This window comes from Nannobrachium achirus, assembly GCF_963921795.1.
Source record: "Nannobrachium achirus genome assembly, chromosome: 3".
Lineage (NCBI taxonomy): Eukaryota > Metazoa > Chordata > Actinopteri > Myctophiformes > Myctophidae > Nannobrachium > Nannobrachium achirus.
This window is the reverse complement of record NC_137812.1, coordinates 36,916,817-36,930,902: the sequence shown is the minus strand read 5'-3', so window position 1 is coordinate 36,930,902 and position 14,086 is coordinate 36,916,817.

Below are 14,086 nucleotides of genomic sequence, written 5' to 3'. Positions count from 1 at the left end.
TTATAACTAACATACAGTAAACCTCATATTTCAGACTAAACAGACATAATGTGTCAGACAACAGAGACGAGTTGCTGACAGAAATGTGAGTGTGGTGAACTGTCCAGACTGGTCGACTACTCCTCCATCACAGAAAATCAAAGACGTCCTTCTACATGGTGTGGCTCTGTGTTCTCCTGGATCCCACGCTGTCCCGGTGAATGTTCCTGTCTGGTCCAGTTTCTCTGAAGCTGACTGGAGATCAGTGGAGGAACACATGGAGCTGCTGGGGGACAGAGTCTGGAGACACACTCTGGTTCTGTTCACATGGGGATTCTGCCTGGGGATGTGGCTACAGGTACCAGGTTCAACACAACCATTCAGAAGATGTAAAAGAGCTGATGGTGAAAGTTGAAGACATGGTGACGAGGAACAGAGGACACTTTGGACATTCAGACTCAAGATAAGACAGGTCTGTCAGAGACACATGACACCTCAGGGAGGGACAACAAACATTTACTGCTGAGGAATGGAACAGACGAGAAGAAGAATGGAAGAAGAGAGAGGAGAAGAAAGGAGGAGATGGTTGACAGGATGTTGAAGTTTGGGGTGAAGGAGCCAGCTGTCAGAAGACGGGCGAGCATCGACTGGAATCCTCCAAGCAGTGAGTATCAGTATAATTGATCTGATAACACACTTCAATGTGATTTTTTTATTAGAGTAACTTTCATGAATGTAACATTTCTTCATCAGATAAACTCATTAAAAGACAATGACCTAGACTTTAATAATAATGATAATGATGATAATAACAATGATAATAATAACAAGTATCTTCTTGTGTGTTGTAATGATAAGAATAATAATGATAATCATAATCATCAACAAACGATAAGTATGCACATGATTTTATTTAGCCTCATAAACCGCCCTCTTCCGGAAACTAGGCTAGATTTTATTACCCTGGCCAAAAAAATCCTATCCACCTATTTCCGCGAGAATTTACTGTAGCATTATTTGCGGGACACTTCTGGTTAACAGCAGACATACAAGCTCGCGTCGCAGATGCAACCGGTGTGAGCTTGTAGATCACTCTCGGCTGCGGCGCCGGAAGCTGTGCGCAATGCACAATGGGATGTTGGAAAGTTGTGGATAGGATTCTGATAGAAAAATCCTATTGAAAATCCCATTCAAAATTTAAAAATATTTTGGAACAAATCCGATTGGATATTTTATTATAGGATTTTCCTCTAAAACGTATAGGATTTTTTTTTCTTATAGGATTTACTCATATAGGATTATTATCTAATTGTAATCTTCTGTTGGGTTCCTATAGGATTCCTTCACTAATAATCCAATAGGATTCCTTGACTATTTTAGTCATAGAATTAAATAGATGTTTCTTTAGGAATCCTATAGGATCCTTAGCTATTTTCTTAATAATCTTCTACAGTATATTCCCATTTACATATAGGATTCTGAAAGAAATTAAAGCAAACCTAACCATTATTATATAATCGAATGATCAAACTAGCGATAAGCATGTTTTAATTACTGTATAATATTTTTAACAGTATATCAATGAATAGATTAAACATGTATATTTTTTTAATACTTTGTCACACAACGGTGTCAAAAAAATAGTTAAAATAGCCATTCTACAATCTCACAGTGCACGCGTTGTGAGCATGTACATCGGCTATTTTAGCTATTTTAAGTATTTATTTTTCCTTTTTGTTTATTTTTATTTTATTATTATTTTTCCTCATGCTTATCCATTTTTTTAATTAAATGATCGATATTAGTTTTTCTAAAAACGGATTAAAAGGATTCGTTTTGTTAAGCGTTGCTGTCCTACATGGGAAAGAGCAGGAAAGCAGTGAACGTGGTGTGTTTATCGCCGTTATCAAAGAGCTCCATACTTTTGGGAAGATTCAAGTAAACCTCATCACCTTCCTGTAGCTCTAGAGCCAATGCATTAGAGATGCGAACATTTACAACGTCCGGGGTTATGTCATTAAAAAGAATCCTCCTGCCGTTATGGTACAGCAACACACCCATAGCCAGACGATCACACCACGCATAAGCAGTGAAGGTGAAGTAATAAAGTCCTCTGAGTGGAGCCTTGAACACTCCTGTATGACAGAACAGAACAAAGACGCATTAGTGGAGAATAATGTTTTTTTATTTTTTTGTTGATCAAATTAACACCCTACCTTGTTGTAGAACGGTGGTTCTCAACCTTTTCAGGCCACAACCCCCAAAATAATCATATTTTAACTGGGGACCCCCCTACGCTACGAGCACTAGGAGTTAAGGCATAACATTTTGTATAACACGGTTCTATTGTGAAAATAGCTGATCTACATGATCTAATATTTGACAATTTAGCCAATGTTTAATTTGTTATTTTAGAGGTATTAAAAAGTCCTTAAATTGAGACTTTAGAAATGTACAGACACCCTCTATAGTCTATACACTTAAAACTTTATGTTGGTTTGTTTACTGTTGAGTGAGAAAACAATGTTGCACATTAAATTAATCATCTGGGGACCCCCCAAAATTATTTGGGACCCCCCACAGGTTGAGAACCACTGTTGTAGAACCGTGTCATGCAACAGTTGCTAAAATAGCCGCTTCACAATGTGTTGTGAGGATGTAGATCTGATATTTCTGATATTTTTAAAAATAGCTGAAGTGTCAGTGAACGTGTTTAAGTGGGTTTGTGGGTTTTATAAATACTGAACCAATGAAAAGTAACACCAGCTTGTGACTAAATAACAACTACATCGGATCCCTTTGCTGAAAAGTAACAGTTTTGGACATACATGGTTTCCACCGTCAATATATTTATGTACAGTTAGGCTACCACTGATAACCAACACACATCAAACACAATGAGAAACAAATGGACCCCTAAGCGCACGATAAACGCATGAATGGGATGAAGATCGCTTGCTTTACAGTCTGTTGGAAAGGCTCCCCCACCGCCTTATCGCTGCACCGCCCAACTGGGACACCGCCCAGCTGGGACTAGCCCCAGTCTGTGACTCTGAGAGTGTACACATGGTTTTTGTACACTATCAGAGCTGTGGGGGTCCGTGGGCCAATATCATTTTACATATCAAACTGTGGGTCCTTGACATTAATGTATACACTACTGTGTAGTGTGTACATTGATAGTGTGTAGATAAGAAGGGTCAGTAGTACCTGTAACCGAGTTGTAGGCCTGGCCGATGTTGGTCATTACGTTTTTGAAGATCAGTCTGGTTTCAGTGTCGGAGGGTCCCGCTGGTGTTGAGAGTCCAGCAGAGAAAACCACCTTTCTCTCTGTGAACATCGGGAACCAGAAACAGAAACTCTTTGATGTCATTGAGGTAGAAGTTCAATTTCAACAAGGAGAACATTTTACTTTTAAGTGTAATTGTGTTCATCATGTTTGAACTTACTGGACTGTTATAGAAATAATGTTCAGGTAAATAAATAAAAAAAATCACCTGAGTTCTGTGTCTTCAGAGCTGACATGTCATTCTGTAGTGCTGTAAACACATGAATTGAAATTAATCATGTATTTTATATAAAGTAGGACACGATACACAATAATGTTAATCTAATCAGAACCATCTATTAACGTTTATGTGAGAAGAATTCAGTTCTTTGTCTTCAGCGCAGACACGTCATTCTGTAATGCACTTGGATTAACTTTTATAGTCATTTAAAACAAACAAACATAGCGAGGGGACACATTAAGTAGAAAATAAACAAGAAAAGTGCACTCTTTGGAATGCATGTCTCCGCCAGGCTGAGTTGCCTACCCAAACTCTAAATGGAAGGAAATCTAGTCTGGCACAAATGCTCACAGACTCTATCTGGAGTTGTGTCAAGATCTGAGGAATCCATGGAAAAACATAATTTGACTGTAGTGTATGAGCTACGGTGAAGTGAAGTGAAATCGTGAAATGGGCTGTAATAGTAGCCTGATTTCAGACTCAGCTCACGCTTTAGTCTGAAACTGTGCTCCATTCTGAGCGATTTACGGGGGACTTTTTTGCGAGCGTGCACGCGCGTGTCCGCGCGCGAGTGATCGCGACGCACGGTGATCGAGACGCACGGTGGACGCGACGCACCGTCGGGGAGTGTGTGTGTGATTGTGTGTGTGTCTCTGTCTGTGCCAGTGACTGCTTCCACACAGAACTGCGACCAGAAACTTGTAATCAACATTAAACAGCTTGGTGAAATCAGTGCGCTCGTGCGTGTGTGTGCCTGGCCCTATGGCCTGGCCTGAACAACAGCGCCCCTACCTTAACATGTGTGGTCAGAAAAAGTATTGCTGGCTACAGACAGACAGACAGACAGACACGCACGCACGCATACCCACACACACGGCCACGTATAGGAGACGGTGTGCCCACCGCTCAAAAATTTTAGGTGCAAGTTCTCCCATGACAAACTGGGAGTGTGTGTGGGGCTGGTTTACTTTGGTTTACTACACACACACACACACACACATGCACGCACACGCACGCACGCACGCACGCACGCACGCACACACACACACACACACACACACACACACACACACACACACACACACACACACACACACACACACACACACACACACAGTCTCTGGCCAGACAGAGACATCATTCTGCAAGTTTGTAATCACATGAAATAATCCTTGTATGCAGTAGGCTACATACACATAATGGAGCGAGTTCACATGTTCACATGTTAAGAGACATTAGTCAGACAAACTTTATGAATTCACCTGAGTTCTGTGTCTTCAGGGCTGACACATCTTTCTTCAAGGCTGTAAAAACATTAATTTTAAACTTTTACATTAAATAACTGCCAAAAACATATTTTACTCCTTTTTTAACAATGGCGACAGTTGCCAAAAACACCTTTTACGTATTTTTTTTCAATAAACTATCACTGAAACGGGACCCAGCAGTGCCCAGTATATTTTTACTTATTGATTATGGCCATCTATTAAAGTTTGCGTCAGATAAATTCACCTGAGTTCTCTGACTTCAGGGTCGACACGTCATTCAGTAATGCTGTAAACACAGGAATAGAAAGTTTTAGACAATATAATCTTTTACAACATTACATCAGGTGTTTGAACATTTAATTACTAAACATGAAGCTATATATACCTGCATTGTGTCTCTTGAACTCCTCCATTTCACTCTCAGTGGCCTTGAGCCTCATTTCTAGGGTGGACAGCTGAGCAAGGAGAGCTGAAATCATCCCAGCATTAGCATTAAATCATTTTAAAAATACATTTGAGTGGTTTGTGTGATTTGACTAAATCTTTAAGCTTTCCCTTGTCACTTATGTGTATAAATTGTATTTTTTGGGCGGCCGAGCGTCTAGGTCGGAGCCTGGCATGCTGGGAAATGATGTAAATAGGGAATGAATGCCCCACCTTTAATGCAAACACCATTATACCTTTTTTCATAGGACCCGTTTTGACCATCTGTGTGCATTTATGCCCATATACTGTATGGAGATATCTGTGTGCGTCCATTTTATGCCCATATATGGACATCTCTGCCTCTCCCTTTATGCTCATTATCCTAAAGGAGTTCGCTATAAACAATGTTGTCAGTAATGCCCTTGTCATTATCCACAATGAAAACTTTTACAACCTTTGGAGAAGGCTGTGTAGAGTTGGCCATGAGTGAACACAAGTTAAGGCAAGTAGATGCCAACTTGTTCATTCTCTTGGCCCTGACCCTTATTGATGGTAACAGAGAAAGCTAAACGGATAGGGAACTGTCGTCTAATGAAGGTGAAGGGAAGCTCACCTCTGTCATAGTGAGGTATTCTTGTAGGAAGATTGTTTCACTCCTCTTTGTGCCTACTACAATCTCTCACTCAATGACTCTGTTCATCATTTGCATTACCACCTTTCTGGTGCCATTCTTGAGAGTGCGGCCAGGACCTGCTTGCAGGTTTCTAAGGAGCATGAGGTCGTCCAGGTCCAAATATGGGGCTTGTGAGGTCAGACTTAATGAGATATGTCGGGTATCTCCATATATGGATTTCAACATTCAATACGTAACCACGGTAACCTGTCAACTGCCCCACCCTTTAAAGTAAACCCCATTATACCTGTTGTCATAGGATCTGTTTGACCATCTGTTTGCCTGTGTCCATTTATGCCCATATATGGAGATATCTGTATCTGTCTGTCTGCATCCATTTTATGCCCATGTGGAGATCTCTGCAGACACAGTGCCAGTTCCGGAAAACACTGATGTCAGACATTAGCTCCACATACGGAGATTCCGAACCTTTTGCGCCGGTTCCGTAAAACCGCTTATCGGGTCGGGTCGAGCACTCCCTGCTGCGGCGGGGAACGTGCGTGCCGAAGTCTGTGTAATGCAAACCCCATTATACCTGTTGTCATAGGACCCGTTTTGACCATCTGTTTGCCTGTGTCCATTTATGCCCATATGTGACCGCTCGTGGTGTTTTGAGACACATGGTCATTTTTCTACTTTTTACATTTTATGAAACTACAGAATGTAAGCTTTCATATGATGTATCATTAATTGAAATTGGTTAATATTTGAAGAAGATACGGTCATTTGAATCTTGTTGATCCAGAAACAGCAAAGGAGAGAAAATGCCCTTCAAAGGTTTCTCATTTTAGCACCTTTTCCAGGCCCCAGACAATGGGAGTGACATAGTAGTTAACCCCACCTCTAACCACTCCCCCAACCACTCCCCCACTAGCTGTCAACTGTCTGTCAATACTTGAAACACATTTCACAAGACAGGCCTTCAAGCCAGTAGATCAAATAATACTCATGAATGGAAGTAATTAAGTAAATGTACTTAAGAAATCTACTTAAGTATAATTTTGAGGTAGGTATTTGTTCTTACTTGAGTATTTCCAGTTTCCAATACTTAGACTCTACTACACTGTGAGCTTGTAGATCTGCTATTTTCAAATTAGTATGTAATACTTTTTGAAAAATATTTGAAATGAAAGATGGCTACTTCATGATGTATTAATAGGCTACTAGTACTGTAAGTACATTTTGATGGAAATACTTTTATACTTTTACTCAAGTAAATTCTGAATACCAGACTTTTACTAAATATTTCTGCATTATAGTATTGATACTTTTACTTGAGTAAAGATCTGAGTACTTTCCCACCACTACTCTCTTATTTCTTGCCCAAAAATGCTCCTCTCTCTCTCTCTCTCTCTCTCTCTCTCTCTCTCTCTCTCTACAAAGTGATGCTCACTTTACCAGTCGCTCTAATTCACCCATTATCTCTCTCTCTCTCTCTCTCTCTCTCTCTCTCTCTCTCTCTCTCACGGGGAAGCCTTGGCTTGAGTAGCCGTTCTGCCGTTGTTTTGTAACATGATTGAGACGGAGGGAAGGACAGAGTCACAGAGAGTGGCCATATGAAACAATGCATGTGTAGCACCCCACAGTTAGTATCAGCCATGAACTAGCGACAACAGCCCTGCTAATCGGGCTCAGCCCTATTAGCACGACTGGTTGTGCGTTGGACTGGCGAGTGGGAGTCCCGGGTTCAATCCCCACTTCCGCGTATCACTACATTTGGCGTTGTCGGCAGGATGAGGAGCGTGATGCCCTCGTGAGGAGGAACAGTGCCACGTCGTGTGCGGTGGGCCGCGGCGTGATGTGTGAAGCGCGAGGGCGCGCTCCAAAAGACCTGGGGGGTGAATGTAGCACCCCACAGTTAGTATCAGCCATGAACTAGCGACAACAGCCCTGCTAATCGGGCTCAGCCCTATTAGCACGACTGGTTGTGCGTTGGACTGGCGAGTGGGAGTCCCGGGTTCAATCCCCACTTCCGCGTATCACTACACATGCAATAATAAGAATAAAGTTAATCTGGCGTTGATTTTAAACCAATTGAACCCCGGATCCTTTGAAACCCACTGAGCCATGACAAAGAAAGAGAGAGGGGGTAGGGGGGAGAGAAAGAGAAAGAAAGAAAGAAAGAAACGTTCCTCGCAAACGGCGGCGACTCTACAACTCAGTGAAGCCGGACTTTAACTTCGCCGTACGACATGTTGCATTCTGAAACTAGTTGATCTATACAACATGTTGCATTCGCGACGCGTTGTGAGCTTGTAGATCAGCTCTTTTCACCACGCTAAAACTTGCAGGAGGAGATCGAGTCACCGCCGCTGTGATTTAGGCAAGGCGTCCTGTTGTATTCTTGGTACATTCAGAGCATTATAACTCACCACTGATTCTCCCCTGTGTCACTGTTTTATTTTACGTCGGGGAGCGCTGTAATCAGCGCATCGCCTGATTTTCGCCCCATTTACTGGCTGTCCTGTACATTAAAAGCTTTAAGCAAGCGTGCTGATACAAAGTGAGTTGCAAACTAGCCATTATAAGAAGATACATTGATACTGTTGTGTTTACTGTTTAGAAACACGTGTGCTTATGGGCGGTGCTCAGCCAGTGGGGAGAACCACCGGAGAACAATAGGCGAGGCCAATCGCAAGCACTCTATGTAAATATGCGGAGGAATGTTCCACCCCCAAATAACTACGGTACATGTCTTAAAACAGAGCCATGTTTAAAACTATAAAACGATGACTGTATGAATGTAAAACGCCTATCTCTTGTTATTAAAACCTTCATCAACATTCAAACTGTTTTATTATGCCTAGAAACGAAAAAGACAAAAAAATAAAATCGAATGCATTTAGTGCTATTGTAGAAATCCATTACCGCCGAGTTGTGTCTCAGAACACCATGAGGGGACACATATATGGAGATCTCTGCAGACACAGTGCCGGTTACGGAAAACCCTGATTTCAGAAATCCGAACGGTTCGCACCGGGTTCCGGAAAATCGCGTATCAGGTCGAGTCGAGGCCGGGAACTGCACTATCTGCTGCGGCGGGGAAACGTGCATGCCAAATTTGAAGCCGGTGGGACGAACGGTTCCCGAGATACGCGGATTACATACATACATAAATTACATACACACTCAGAGAGATTTTTTGTTGACTCATGTAGCGTATGTGATGTCAGAGCCTTTTATGAAGTGATGTCACAATGAGTCCGCACTTGCTCCGGAACAGCCCGATGTCAGACATCATCTCTGCATACGGAGATTCCGAACCTTTCACGCCGGATCCGAAAAACCATGTATCGGGTCGGGTCGAGGCCTAGCTAAGAACGTAGGCCTGAGCTATCTGCGTGCGAAATTTGGAGTCTGTAGAACCAACCATGTGCTGTCAGGGCTCTTTCGTGCGATAGGCCCAATTCGGCCTCGGCTTCAATTAGTAGTCAGGATAATATATTCTGACTGGCAGTGGCACTCACATTGACAGACGCTGCAGAGTAATATCACAGAAAGCGTTATGTTAAACTGTGAAACGACATTCTTTACAAATTGAACATTTTTAAATAACTTCCTTGGGATTTCTAATTGGTTATCTCTCAACTGACAATAAAAGTACATAATAGTCCAGTCAACTACTTGTAATAAAAACATGGATTAACGTTGTAAAAACATTCAGGTCTGAATATAATCAGTGTTGTTTGTTTCAAGAGGTAAAGCCCTATATAGAATAAAGGACCTATATAAATGCACCATTTACCATTTCCTTAGACATGTAATGTTGCAGGTTCTACAGACAGTGGACATTGATTATTGTTTTACAACAGCAGGTGTAACATTTAATTACAAAACATGAAGTTATCATACCTTCATTGTGTTTCTCGGTGGCGTTGAGCCTCATTTCTAGGGTGGACAGCTGAGCAAGGAGGGCTGAAATCATCCCAGCATTAGCATTAAAGCATAAATAGTTTAAAAATTACATGAATTTGAGTTCATGTGATTTGACCCAAATCATAGTCCAATACATTAGTTCTAGTAGTTCATGTGATTTGATCCAATCGTAAAGCTTTCCCTTGTCAATTATGCGGATCAAATATAAATTGCATTTTACAATTTACTGTGTGTGTGTGTGTGTGTGTGTGTGTGTGTGTGTGTGTGTGTGTGTGTGTGTGTGTGTGTGTGTGTGTGTGTGTGTGTGTGTGTGTGTGTGTGCGCGCGTGTTTAAATTACCTTCCTCCATCTCAGTGCCGCTCACCTTGACAAACACTGCAGAGGAATATGAATATCACAGAAAAAGTTGTGTTAAAGGGGCCAAACCATGCTTTTAAAAATATATATTTTATATAAATATTGATCCATAATGCAGTTTTATACATGTTTTAGCCTAAACAACCACTCAGATATTGAAATTTCATGTTCTGTCTGTCTCTTATTCCAAGCCGCTTCAGATGCAATACCAAAATGCCCTTTGTTGGCAATGGGGTGCTGTCTTTGGGCTAAAATTGGAACTACAAAGATTAGCATAATCTTGCTATGTATCGTTCCAATTTTAGCATGGCACCATGCTAATCTTCACTGTATTGTTCCAATTTTAGCACCACTTTACCCCGCCCACCCCATAGTCTCAAAAGAATCCACCCCAAAAGTACCGCCCCCTTCTCTTCAGTTGCCAGGAAACTGAAGTGGAGGGGCTGTACTATGGAAATGTGCCCTGGTGTGACACCACACCAGTCCCCTTTTCGGGAGAGAAACATTCGGACACACCCACTCAGAATGTCAGAAATGAAAACCTTAGAAGGCTTAGAGTTAATGAATTGTTTTTTCTTGTACACAAGTTGTTTCATAGTTATTTCTCAATTGACATAAAAGTAGAAACATCTGTGCATATAGTCCGGTGATCTACTTGTAATGAATAAATAAAAATTATTGCACATAGTCCAGTCATCTTCTAATAAATACATAAATATCATTGCTTGTAGTCCAGAAAGGCCAAAACTCCACATTAACTCCACTTGAGCTGTATTTGGGTAAAGTGATGATAATATTATAAGGACACATTCAAGCATCTGAAAATGTATAAAGTCACCATACCAACTTTGACAGTATTGTGTTTCATTTCAGAAAAACAGTTAATATTTTTGACATATTTGGTATCTGCAGAGATAATTGTTCTCTCATAGTCATGTACTATTATTGTACATAAATATGGGTAAATAACTAACACAAAGCCAATATGTGTACTGCAAAACAGAGCTATAAGAATAATAACTATGGAACAGATTATTAAGTATGAACACTTCTTATTAAATTAAATACATTAACATTTGAAGCTCTATAGTTCAGTGGTCCCCAAAACGTTTAGCTCGAGACCCAAAAGATAGATTTTATGTCCAGGGGGGCTACTTGTATTTGCTGGAGAGTATTTGCTGGTCAGTCTAGCTTAGAAACCTGTCTATAGCTCTGATGGTGTCTGTCTGTCTGTCTGTCTGTCTGTCTGTCTGTCTGTCTGTCTGTCTGTCTGTCTGTCTGTCTGTCTGTCTGTCTGTCTGTCTGTCTGATTGATTGATTGATTGATTGATTGATTGAAGACTTTATTAGAAGTTTGCATAGGAAAAGGTACAGTTTCATGACGGTACAGTTCACTGGTACAAGGTCTACTAAAAGGAGATCCATGAAAAGACTAAGCTTATTTCCACTGGAAACCATTTAAGTATCTCATATAACATTGAATGACAGACAAATAGAACACAGTACTATGCAGTAGATATGTAAAGAAAAACAAAAAAGAAAACAGTAAGTCTAAACAAACAGTATATACAAAGAAGGGGCAGGGGAGGGTAGGGTTGGGCTAGGTTCATTTTTTTACCAGTTGCGAACGGCTGCCTGTAAGTGGTTTTTCAGGGCAATTTTAAAGGATGCTAGTGATCCACACTCCTTTATGGCCTTTGGTAAGGCTTTCCACATTTTGGTGGTATAGCAGAAAAACGAGTTTGACCCTTTGTTGGTTTTTACTTTGGGTTGGAAGTGATCTGTGGCGCTGCCTCTGGTGTTATAATTATGGACATCCTTAATGTTTATAAAGTATTTTGACAGGTACTTGGGTATCATAGTGGTGTAGTGTATCTTGTACACCAGGCCCATTGCAAGTTGCTGTACTCTGTCATCTACTCTGAGCCACCCCACTCTTAACTGGTGAGTAGCGGTGAGGTGAGTCTGATAGGGAAGGTTAAGCAGGACCCTAATTAGTTTGTTTTGGGCTGTTTGGAGTTTTGTTTTCAGGGCTTGTGGGGCGCCACGATACCATACGTGGACTCCGTAGTCAAAGAGGGGCTGGATTATTGCACCAGCTATGGTCTTCAGTGTGTTGAAATTGACCATTGGGGCGATCCTCTGTAGGAAACGAGTTTGTTGGTTGATTTTATTTATTACTTTAGAAGTCATCTTTTCACTGGAAAGATTAGCTTCAAGGATACATCCTAAGTAAGAGATTTTGTTTTTTCGTGTTATGACCTTGTCACCCACATCATGATCTATTCAATACAACGGTCGCAACCCTTCATCCTTGTGGAATATAATGTTTTCCGAATATAATTAGTGAACACTTACCGTGAACTCCAACTGTGATTCCAGTCAATAGGAGGAGACCTAGCAGACCCATAGCGACCACAGGAAGCCTGGAACTGCACTTCCTCTCTGAAGACACTGGAGTGACTGTGGACACAAAGCACAGTGTTGCAGTAAACTACAGTGTGTGTGTGTGTGTGTGTGTGTGTGTGTGTGTGTGTGTGTGTGTGTGTGTGTGTGTGTGTGTGTGTGTGTGTGTGTGTGTGTGTGTGTGTGTGTGTGTGTGTGTGTGTGTGTGTGTGTGTGTGTGTGTGTGTGTGTGTGTGTGTGTGCGTGCGTGCGTGCGTGCGTGCGTGCGTGCGTGTGTCTTTACATGGTCATATTCTTCTAGCAATAAAGATCTTCTTATCTAGTTTGAGACACTTGATTGAAACCTTTATTTATTCTGGAAAAGAGAGTTACACTATTTACTCTCATTTGCAAAGCTGTCGAGATTACACACACAACAATTAAGACATAGAGATATAAAACACATAAACAACAAAATAAAAGTTTTAAAAATGACGTAGTGAGCAGTTATGTCATGTAACGTGATCACCGCGACACATTCTGAGCTTGTTCTGCTATTTTCAAAAGATTTGCATACAATTTTATACGATTTGTATACGAAATAGGACGGGTAACGTCTGACACTGTGGTTCCCCTGACACATCACTGTCTTGGCCATTTGGCCAGTGTGGCACAGAGTCACAGTGATGTCACAGATGATGCCCTGTTAGGAGAACCACACTAACATAATCCATATGGCCAAGACAGATGGCACGACCTCGCCCTGCTTTTCTTCCTTATAGGCATCTTACTGGTATGTTATATGAAATGGCTCATCATGTCTCCGTCTGGACGTGTACGCTTCTTTATGGTCTATGGGGTTTCTGCTCTGACATCACTGTGATGTCAGGGGAACCACAATCACAGAATCCCTTTTATACCCATATTTGGAGAACCCTGATGTACAGAATGGAGATCCCTGTTTGTAGAACCAGCCACAAAGATATGGGCTGTCTTGGCCATCTGTGTTGGCCATATATAGTGTTGTAGTACTCGAGTCAATGACTCGTCTCGAGTCAGGACTCGAGTCCAAATTTTCACTGACTCGGTCTCGTCTCGGTCTCGCCCTTAATTTGACTTGGACTCGTCTCGGTCTCGGTCTAATTTGACTTGGACTCGCCCCCCACTGAGTCCACTCGAGTCAAGTCACTACAATGCAATGGAATAAATGTTATATCCATATGAGGAGCGCATTCACGTTAACATTAAGAGAGCTGCCTTGTTAAGTAACAGAGCATTCTGACGCGCATCTGATAGGCACACAGTAGTAGCACAGAAGCACACACGCACACACGGCACACACAGAGCCCCGCTCTGCACAGCAGCAAGCATCTAATCTTCCCAGAAGTTATTTTTTTCGCCAAACAGACAACAGCACAACAGTCCACTTTCCTCTTACCTGCAGGATATCCTTGTGTCCCCAAATAAATAAGTCCTAACAGCTTCCAAACACAAGCCTTTGTGATCATGTGTTGTGTAGTTTAATCCACCCGCACAGCTGGATTAAGAATTTACGTCTTTTTGTATTTCCAGGTGTAGTCTATTACTCGTTAAGCAAGCCTCATCCGAAAGTT